At 62.8% G+C, this 10,922-nt stretch overlaps 1 long non-coding RNA gene across 1 annotated transcript; it reads left to right on the forward strand.

The window, feature by feature from the left end:
• Nucleotides 1-606: 606 nt before the first annotated feature.
• LOC310916961 lies at nucleotides 607-1,634 on the forward strand. The gene is made up of 3 exons (XR_014591373.1): nucleotides 607-674; nucleotides 1,147-1,200; nucleotides 1,328-1,634. It is a non-coding gene; the product is annotated as an uncharacterized lncRNA (long non-coding RNA).
• Nucleotides 1,635-10,922: the final 9,288 nt, after the last annotated feature.

Consider the following 10,922-nt stretch of genomic DNA (forward strand, 5'->3'; position numbering starts at 1 on the left):
CTCAGGTTGTGGTGGGAAGGGCTGCTGGGAGGTGGCTCCATGGGCAGGGTCAGTCAGCTCAGTCCTGCCTGGTTTTGGTTGGTTCTCCAAAGCCAAAAGACACTTGGGGTGATGTTCAGTTATTGGGATATTCACCTGCCTGCCCAGACACCCCAAACCTGGTGGTTTGTGTGCCCAAGGTGTTTCCACCCGGGTGGAAATGGTGAACTCTGATTAAAATCAACATTTCCCTGATAGCTGTGCGGAATGTTAAGAGGTTTTTAATCAACGCTGCGTGTCACCAGAGCTCTGTGGGTGAGTGCTGAGGGTGCTGGAGCTGCTGGAGAAGCGGTGTCAGGGCAGGTGCTGGTGAGCCCCGTTCTGCACCAGGGGGTGCCCAGGGATGGGTTGGTGGGAAGGGTTCCCCTGCCATCCCAGGCTCCACTATCAGAACGTATGATCAGAAAAAGATGCATTTCCCTTGATTAATTAAGCTAATGGTTATCTGAAAACAAAACAAAACAAACAAAAAAAAAAAGGCATGGAAGAGGAGACGCATGCTCAGAATGCAAAATGGGATTTATGAAAAGGGGAAGTGCAGCTCAACAGACAGACAGCTACAGGAGCCAGTGCAGGAGCAGGGCCCCGGGGCAGGGCGGCTGCCAGGGCACCACTTGCTCTTTAGCCAGACAAAGGTGAGTGAAACCAGCAGGTTGTGTCTGTGAGTGTGGGTTTGCGGGCTCTGGGCATCCCTGCCTCTGCAGCTCCCTTCCCTGGGCTCTAGGTGTGCGAGGCAATTACCAACTGGCGCAGGTTTGCAGTCAGCTCAGCCTCATTAGCATCGCTGAAAATGGAGGGTGTTGTGCTGCCAGTTTTAAGGGAACGCTGTGTTTCCCTCCCTGCACCCACCAGCCCCAGGAGCCCCTGGAGCACCGTCTGAGCCGTGCTGGGTTTGAGGCACCATTTCCCGGAAACCACACGGCCAGATATTTCTTACTTTAATAGTTTGATCATGTTTATCACGGCTCCAGCAGCTTCCTGTGCTGTGAAAGGTGTGATAAGTAGTTACTGGTTTAAAAGCTGCGCCCTTCCCTTGCTGGGCGGGTTGGTTGGGAGGGATGAGTGTTTGGATGTGAATTGCTTATTCCTGCCGCTCTCTTTGCCTAGTAAATGCATCAGACCTCAATGCCTGTTAGTGAGCAGATGAATGTGGAGTCCAGGGTGAGTTCCAGTGGTTATCAGAGTGATCCAGGGCGAGGTGCAGCGTCACCACGCTCCGTTAGGAAGGCTGGATTTAATGTATTTCCCAGGAATGTGTTAACCTCTGCTTGGCTTGGATTTATTCCAGACAAACATTTGCTGATGTAAAAGGAGAATTTGTGCGTTCGTCTTTGAGCCCTTTCTGGAAGGGCCTGGTGGATCCAGAGAGGAGGGGCTGCAGCTCTGTGCTGAGCCTTTCAGGTTCTGCCCTCCACCAGCGCTGGGCCGGGGTCCAGCTCCATCACCAGCAGCTGCCGTGGCCCTGGGTGGTTTCAGGAGGTGTCAGTGCAGTCCCTGCTCCACGGAAAGTGATGGAAACGCCATCCCCAGGCAACGACCACGGCACAGGGGCAGTGTGGGCCCCAGGGCTGGGGGGACGGGCTCCCTCTGTGCTGTGAGGAGGCTGTGGTGAAAAGGGATGGTCAATAAACACATAAAAACATAGAGCTGATGTGTTTTAATCAGAGTAAAAAACAGTCTTGTGGGAGGTCCAGTCTGAGGATGGGTCCAGACTGCAGGTCCAGACTGGGAATGGGAGAGGATCTTCTCCTCGAGAAGGGCAGGAGGTGGAGGTGGGTGAGTGCAGTGGGAAGTGGGAGATTCCCCTGGCCATTGGGGCACTCGGTGCTTTTGCTCATACAGGAATGGGGGCAGCTCCTCCAGGCACCCCTTTTTGTGCATTTTGGGAGATTTTTCCTTTATTTTCCCATTTTTCATTCATTTTGCAGTGCAGTGTCAGGAGGTGACGGTGTGACTTTGCTGAGTGTGGTGAAGTCAGCAACAAGGCAAAGCATTCATGGCCACATTTTTGGAGGGAAAGCCACTGCTTGGGTTGTGTTTTTCTAGGCCTGTCCCCTTGAGCACAGACATACACGTGTCAGCTGCTAGAAACCATTTTACCTAAACCTGGATCCGTGGGGCTGATCCAGCAGCCACTGAGGGGGTTTGCTGGGTTTTGGTGGGGTTGGTGTCCCTGTCACCAAACTGGGACAACAGGCAAAGGGATGGAGAAGGAGCTTCCCTCATTCAGCCCCAGCCCTGAACTCCCTCATCTCCCCCATCCCACAGGGCTGCCTTTGCTCTGAGCAGTCAGAAAATCCTGGTAAGTAGGAAATCCTCGGTTTCTCCACAGATAAAATCATTTGGACTCGGCCCAGATTCGTGTGGGATCTGTCAGAGACGGCCACAAGGACACAGCTCTGTTTACCTTTGCACCAGAAGAGGAAGGCAGCTGCACAGAGCCAGCACAGCCCAGACCATCCCCAGGTGCTCCCAGAGCCTGGTGGAGTGGCTCTTGACTATCCCAGAGCCTGGGAAAGCTCCTGCCTGTGCCCTGAGCTGGGGAGGATCCCATCACAGGCAAATTGAAGCCTCTCACACATTCAGGGGGTGGCAGGGGCAGCAGTGCCTGGCCCAGCCATGGCAGCAGCAGGGGAGAGCTGTGCTGGGAGCAAGGGCTGGATGGAGATGGGGCTGAGCTCCTGGGGCCTCCTCACTGCACCCCTGAGTAGGGACCCCCTCACTGCACCCCTGAACAGGGACCCCCTCACTGCACCCCTGAACAGGGACCCCCTCACTGCACCCCTGAGTAGGGACACCCTCACTGCACCCCTGAGTAGGGACACCCTCACTGCACCCCTGAATAGGGACCCCCTCACTGCACCCCTGAGTAGGGACCCCCTCACTGCACCCCTGAATAGGGACCCCCTCACTGCACCCCTGAGTAGGGACACCCTTGGTTCCTGCAGGGAGTGGCAGGAGAGGGGGACAAAGTGGAGGATTTGAGGGGGGCTGGGGTGGCTGTGGTCAGGTGTGTGCACCTGCCAGGGAAGGAAAAGGGGTTGGTGGTGGGTTGGAGGAGAGATCAGGAAGGGAAGAGGGGCCCTGCTCACGGGAGCCATCCCTGGATCTGTGCCAGCCTCTGGAGTCTCCAGGAGACCGAAGGGGTGTCGGATCTTTGGGTGCAAACGGGAGAGAAATGAGGGTCTCTGTGATGGTGGCAGTTTGGGGCAGGCCCTGGCGGGGCTGAGGGTGGCCGGGGTCTCCTCCCCTGGTGTCTCCCTTTGCAGGGTGAGATCCCAGCTCACCCCGGAGCCATTTGCCAGCACCTCCCGAGGCCGTTTCTCAGCGCAGCCGTCACTTCAGCTGACACCTTGATGTAGTTTAGAGCAAACTGCAAACGCGAAGATTTATTTTTATCGAAGGGGCAGGCATATAAAGCACGCTGTGTGACACAGCAGGAAGCACCCTGGATCCTGGGGCTGGGGCACACCAGGCTGTGCTGTCCCTGCTGGCACCGGGCCCGGGGCTCCCAGCCTGGGGAGAGAAGGAAATTTGATCACAGCTGCCAAATCCTCCAGGATTCCCAAACCCTCCAGGGTCCCCAAGCCCTCCAGGATTCCCAAACCCTCCAGGGTCCCCAAACTCTCCAGGGTCCCCAAACCCTCCAGGATTTCCAAACCCTCCAGGGTCCCCAAACCCTCCAGGATTTCCAAGCCCTCCAGGATTCCCAAACCCTCCAGGATTCCCAAACCCTCCAGGATTTCCAAGCCCTCCAGGATCCCCAAACCCTCCAGGGTCCCCAAACCCTCCAGGGTCCCCAAACCCTCCAGGATCCCCAAACTCTCCAGGATCCCCAAGCCCTCCAGGGTCCCCAAGCCCTCCAAGAGCCCTGTCAAACAGCAGCACCCTGTGACAAGAAGCAGCACCAGGTGAGGGGACAGGAGGTGACCCAGCCAAGCCACCGGGGCTGAGCTTTGCCAGCACTGCAGGTTCTGGCCCAGGAAGCTCCTGAGAAGTGGGGCAGGGCCACAGCCCGGTTTTCCAGGGATTTCTGCATTGCCGTGCCCTCAATGTGGACACAGCTCCTGTAGCTTCAGTCAGAAGGTCTTATTTGGAGATGAGAAAGGGGATAACCCGAATCTTTCAGAGGTGTTGCCGTTGTGCTGGAGCAGCCAGAGCAAAGACTTGGATATTATTAGAAAAGGCATTAACAGGAGCCTGGATGGAGGGTCTGAGCTGATGGAAACACAAATATTTATTTCGATTTAATTTAATTTCGATATGAAGACTGTGCCGAGCAAGGAATTCTGCTTGGGAATTTTTCCACGGTTTGGTTTGAGGATCAGGAAACCCCTGGGTGCTCCATCCTTGTCCTCAGCAGGGATGAGCGTGGGCTGGGCTGTGAAATGAGCCACATTCGGGCTTTGCTCGCCTTCAGCAGCGCAGGGGCCGCTCCCGGGGCTGTGAAAAGGCCATTTAGGGCTGGGCGCTCCCCGCCCGCCCGGTGGGACCGGAGCCTCCCGGGGATGCGGAAAAACGCGCCGGGGAACGCGGGGAGAGGCAGAGGGGAGGGCCCGACCCCCTGGAAATGCCCTTTGTGCCAGACTGGGCTCGGTGTTTCCAGGGGAGGAGGGTTTTAGCTGGATTTCTGGTGCCGCCCCATCTCCCGCAGCCCCGATGAGGAGAACGGGCTCCTCGAGGTCGAGGAGATGCTCGGGGAGAAACACTTCAGATTTTGTCTGAAAAAAAAAAAAAAAAAAATATATATATATATATATATTAAAAAAAAAAAAAAAAAAAAAAAAAAAACACACCACAATGGAGCGTTAGGTTCTTATTAATACCGAATACAAGGTCAGGGGAGGGGAGGTTTGTTCGGTATCAAGGAGGCGCCGCAGCATCTCAAAACAGAAAATAAAATAAAATTCTCACATATGCTCGGCAACGTTAATTTTCGCACTTTGGCATTTCCACACGGCTGGGAAATGGAGGCTGGAGCGTTGTCCCCGCACCGGGAATGTGCCCTGGATCCAGCCGTGACACTGTCCCCTCCCAGCTGTGACACTGTCCCTATTCCAGCTGTGACACTGTCCCTATTCCAGCTGTGACACTGTCCCCATTCCAGCCGTGACACTGTCTCCTTTCCAGGTGACACTGTCCCCTCCCAGCTGTGACACTGTCCCCTTTCCAGCTGTGACACTGTCCCCCTCCCGCCCCTGCTCTTTTGGCTCTTTTGTCTCTTTTGGCCCCTGGAGTCACCAGCAGAGACAAACCAGGGCATTTCTGGGCTCTTTTGGCCCCTGGAGTCACCAGCAGAGACAAACCAGGGCATTTCTGGGCTCTGCAGGGAAGAGGCGGCGGTGCTCAGGCATCAGCGCCTTATCTCGAGTTTAAGGGCTCAACCTGACCCTGAGCCATTTTTAACCCGAGTGGGAAGAGCCTCCCTGGGTGTCTCTTTCTGCTGTAAAAAATCTCTCACTGGCTCCACGGTCGCCGAATTCCTGATGGTTTTTTTCCTTTTTGTACCTGAAGCAGACCCACTTTTCCCGGGTTTGATGCTCTGCTGTTTGAAGACGCTTTAACTCTCCGCACTTAGAAATAACTCCTGGAGCAGAGCCCCAAACAGGGAGGCGGGTAATCGAATATATTCCATTTCCAGATTTTGTGCTGCAAGCAGCAGTTTGTGGCTGGGCAGGCACGGGCATTGTCATCACAGGAATTCCTTCCATCTCACGCCTCGCTATGTGACAAATAAGTCTCGGTGGTGGCTTTGTCTCTCTCTCTGCTCTGGGGGTGGCAAATTTAACTTTGGGGTTTTTTCCTGCTGTTTTTGCCCCGTGCCGCCGTCTCTGTCTGTCCTGGAGAGGGACAGGGATGGGGATGGGGATGGGACAGGGATGGGGACAGGGATAGGGGTGGGACAGGGATGGGACAGGGATGGGGATGGGGATGGGACAGGGATGGGGACAGGGATAGGGGTGGGACAGGGATGGGACAGGGATGGGGACAGGGATGGGGACAGGGATGGGACAGAGACAGGGATGGGGACAGGGACAGGGATGGGACAGGGATGGGATGGGACAAGGACAAGGATGGGACAGGGATGGGGACAGGGATGGGACAGAGACAGGGATGGGGACAGGGACAGGGATGGGACAGGGATGGGGACAGGGACAGGGATGGGGACAGGGACAGGGACAGGGATGGGACAGGGATGGGGACAGGGGTAGGGAAGGGGACAGAGGGACAGGGAGGGGACAGAGGGACAGGGACGGGGACAGAGGGACAGGACAGCCCCACCGAGGGTTCCCCGAGTGCTCAGGGGACCGGAGGCAGCACCGCTCGGTGTGTGGCACTGCCGAGCCCGATTTCCCGTGGAACGACCGCCGGGAGCTGAGGAGAGACATTGAAATATCGGAGAGGAGTCGGGAGGGGCGGGGGAGGGCGGGGGGCGCGGGCAGCCCCAGGGAGAGCCGGGGGGGGGGGGCTGGTCTCCCCAAGGGAAGGGTAAAAACATCACTAAAGTTCTCCCGGGGGAGAAATTGGGGGCTCGGCTGGGTTTTCATGCAGCAAAGGAAGGATGCAGCGGCTGAGCCCGCACCGGCAGGAGCAGGAGCAGGAGCTGGAGCTGGAGCTGGAGCTGGAGCCGGAGCTGGAGCAGGAGCTGGAGCTGGAGCAGGAGCTGGAGCTGGAATGCGGTGCCATTTTCACCGCGTCAGGAAAAAAAAAAAAAAAAAAAAAAAAAAAAAAAAAAAAAAAAAAAAAAAAAAATTCCAGGTGGGAGGGCAGAACCTCCTGGCACGGCTGGAGAGGATTCCTGGGCGCAGCCCCGCGTTCCTGCGGCAAACTGGGACAGAGAGGGGTGACCCAGAGCCCGGGGGGCAGGGGCGGGCAGTGGGGGGCTGCAGTGACCCCCCAGCGTTAATCCCCGATATTTAATGCACCGTGTCCTGCTGGGTTTGTGCCTTTATCAGCGGCTTTTGCAGGGTGAATTATCCCTTCTGCAGGGCGCTGCCCGCTCAGCGCCGCACTCGGGCACGGCTGGGAGGGGAGGGGAGAGGGGCTGGGGGAGCCTCTCACCGGGGGCTGCAGGGGCTGGGGGAGCCCCTCACCGGGGGCTGCAGGGGCTGGGGGAGCCCCGGGAGGGGAGGGGAGAGGGGCTGGGGCTGCCCCTCACCGGGGGCTGCAGGGGCTGAGGGAGCCCCTCACCGGGGGCTCCAGGGGCTGGGGGAGCCCCGGGAGGGGAAGGGGAGCCCAGGCGGGACCCGCAGCGCTGGGTGTTCCCAGACTGAGCGGGACAGGGACAAGGAGACGGGGAAACAGAGACCGTGCGGAGCCCGAGGATTGGCAGGAGGAGGAAGGAGAAGCTGGAGGGGAGCGGGGCAGAGCCCAGGGAGGAAACGGCCCGCGGTCCCGGCAGGGGCAGGATGGAAACGAAACGGGGCCGGGGAAGCGGGAGGGAGCGGCAGCCCCGCGGGTCCGGGCAGGGAGAGGCCCCGGCAGGCGGGGGATGCCCGGCTCGGCCCGGTTCGGTTCGGCCCGGCCCGGGCGGGGCTTCCATCCGCATTGTATTTTGTATTTTGTATTTTGTATTCTGTATTGCCGCAGTGACGGGCGGCCGGGCCGGGGCTCGGCGTGGCGCTGCATTGCAGCACTGCAGGAGCCCCCTCCTTCTCCTTCTTCCCTGCTTCCCTCCTTCCTCCTTCCATCCTTCCTCCTTCTCCCTCCTTCCTCCTTCTTCCCTCCTTCCCTCCTTCCCTCCTCCCTCCTCCCTCCTTCCCTCCTTCCCTCCTCCCTCTTTCCCTCTTTCCCTCCTTCCCTCCTGTCTCCTCTCCGCTCCCCGGGGCATCCTCCGCCCCCCCGGGCTGTCCGGTGTGGTGCCCCATCCCCACCGCCCCCCGGGCCGGGAGTGCAGCCCTGGGGCCGGGCCGTGCCCCCACGGCGGGTTCGGCGTTTGGTGTGAACTCCTGGACCCCCCTGGCTGGAGGGACCGGCCGCTCCCGTCCCGTCCCGTCGGGGCAGCGCTTGTCCCGCCCGCGGTTTGTCCCCGCCGCGTCCCTCCGTTCCCCCGGCACTCCCCGTGCCCTCGGCCCCGACGGGGCGCCCGCCCTGTCCCCACGGCCTTCCCGGGAGGGTCCCGCGGGGAGCGGCACCGGCACCGGGCGAGGCTGAAGGGACCGTGCGGGGCCCGACGGAGCCGCCCCGAGGGGACCGAACCCAGCGGGTGTGCGGGCTCTGGGGCTGCCCGGGGGGCGGCCGGGGGCGGGGACCGCGGACAGGTACCGGGGAAGGTACCGGGGGAAGGTACCGGGGGAAGGTACCGGGGGAAGGTACCGGGGGAAGGTACCGGGGAAGGTGCCGGGGGAAGGTACCGGGGGAAGGGAAGGTACCGGGGGAAGGTGCCGGGGGAAGGTGCCGGGGAAGGTACCGGGGGAAGGTGCCGGGGAAGGTACCGGGGGAAGGTACCGGGGAAGGTACCGGGGGAAGGTACCGGGGAAGGTACCGGGGAAGGTGCCGGGGGAAGGTACCGGGGAAGGTACCGGGGAAGGTGCCGGGGAAGGTACCGGGGGAAGGTGCCGGGGGAAGGTGCCGGGGGAAGGTGCCGGGGAAGGTACCGGGGGAAGGTGCCGGGGAAGGTACCGGGGGAAGGTGCCGGGGAAGGTGCCGGGGGAAGGGAAGGTGCCGGGGAAGGTGCCGGGGAAGGTGCCGGGGGAAGGTGCCGGGGAAGGTACCGGGGAAGGTACCGGGGAAGGTGCCGGGGGAAGGGAAGGTGCCGGGGAAGGTACCGGGGGAAGGTGCCCGCCCAGCCGCACGTCCCGGGAGCGGCCCCGCAGGTGTTTGCGGCCCCGGGGCCGGGAGGGGAGGGGACACCGGGCCGGGAGGGGAGGGGACACCGGCCCGGGAGGGGAGGGGACACCGGCCCGGGGGGTGCCCGCCCCGTTCCCACGGCCCCGCTGTGTCTCCGCTTTGGGCAAACGCCGGCTCGGTGACAAAATGGCGGGGACAGGGTGGGATTGGCACGGCTCGCCCCGCGGGGTTCCCGGGCCGGCCCTGCCCCCCCGCCCCCCTCATCCCGCCCGGCCCGGGGGAAGCGGCCCCGGGGCTCCCCGGCCCTGCCCCCCCGGCCCCGCCGCCCCGGCAGCTCTGCCCGAGGAGCAGCTGCAGAAAATGGCTGCGCTGGGTCTGCCGTGCCGAGGGGGCGGCGGGAGGCGGCTCGGGCAGCCCGGACACCCCGGGCGGGGGTTTCACGGGGCGGGGGGCGCTCCGGGGGCGGCGGGGCCGGGGCAGAGCTCTCGGTGCGTGCCCGGTGTGCGGCCCCACCGCGGCTCCGGGGGCGGCCCCATCGCTCGGGAACATCCCGGGGACATCCCGGGGACATCCCCGCCCGGTGTGAGCCCGGTGTGAGCCCGGCGGGGCTCGGGAACATCCCCCGCAGCCCCAACACGCCGGGCGGGCACAGCCGCTCCCGTCCCGCAGCGTCCGCTTTTCCTTCCGCTTTAAAATAAAATAAAATAAAATAAAAAAATATAGAATAAAATAAAATAAAAGTCGTGCCGTGGGCGGGCGGCCACGAGTGTCACTGTCACAACGAAAACTCGAGGCCGTGTCAGCGCATCGTGTGGTGACACCCCCCGGCCGGGATGGGGCGGCCCTGGAGCCTCCCGGGGACAGGGGGGACACGGGGGGACCCGGAGCCTTCCCGGGGCAGGGGGGACACGGGGGGACCCGGAGCCTCCCCGGGGGCAGGGGGGACACGGGGGGACCCGGAGCCTCCCCGGGGGCAGGGGGGACACGGGGGGACCCGGCTGTCCCCGGTGCTGTCGGAGTTTCCACTCCCCGCCCGCAGTTTTCCCGGGTGTCTGCGGAGTGACGGGATGTCCCAAAACGGGAGACTGTGGGAGCCGGGATGGAGTGGTCCTTTCCCCACCGGAGAGCGGGAGAACCCTCCCCGTGGCCGGTGTTGACCGGACCCTGACCGGACCCTGACCGGACCCTGACCGGACCCTGACCGGACACTGACCGGACCCTGACCGGACACTGACCGGACACTGACCGGACCCTGACCGGACCCCCGCATCCCGGCTGGGGACCCGCCGTCCGCGCCCCGCTCGGTGCAGAGGGCTGTGAACACCTCACCCGGCGCTGCCCCTCCTGGGCAAAACCCTCCGCTCTCTGTGCCTCACACCGGGCTCTGCCCCGCTCCCCGTTCCCCCGGAGCATCCCGCCCGCCCGCCCGCCCGTCCGGCCGCGCTCCGGGAGCACCGCGGGCTCTCCGGTGCCTCGGTGTCCACGGAAAACCCGCGGGGAGATGGGGAGACGGGAGCCCCGGCTGGGGAAGGGGCAGCGGGATCGGGGCGGGGGGCGCACGGCGGGTGATGGGGCCGGGACTGTCCCGGGGTAACGGGGGGTCCCCGCTCGGTGCCGGGGGGGGGTCAGGACTGTCCCGGGGTAACGGGGGGTCCCCGCTCGGTGCCCGGGGACCGGGGGCGGGAGGGGCGGGGGTCTGTGCCCCCCCGCGCCGTTGCCAGGAGACGCGCGGGCCAATCAGCGCTCCCCAGCTCAGCCGGGCCCCGGCGCCGTTGCCTTATATGGTGCGTGCCGTCCGCGGGGCGCCGCGCGCATCGCCATATAAGGGCACGATCCTAAATACAGCGCCCACCTTGCCCCGGGGGCGGGGCCTCGCTGTGGGCGGGGCCACTGTATGGGCGTGGTCTCAGCATGGGCGGGGCCGGGCCGCGCCCCCCGCCCCACCGGGCCCGGCCCCGCCGCCGGACCCCGCCCGCCCCGGGGTCATTAAGCGGGATGCAAATGAGCCGCTCTTCACCTCTAATTGCTTTTGTTAATAGCGGAGTGGCGGGCGGGCGGCGACGGTGGGGACGGGCGGGGACGGGCGGGGACTG

This window comes from Zosterops lateralis (assembly GCF_965231275.1).
Source record: "Zosterops lateralis genome assembly, chromosome: 18".
Taxonomy (NCBI): Eukaryota; Metazoa; Chordata; class Aves; order Passeriformes; family Zosteropidae; genus Zosterops; species Zosterops lateralis.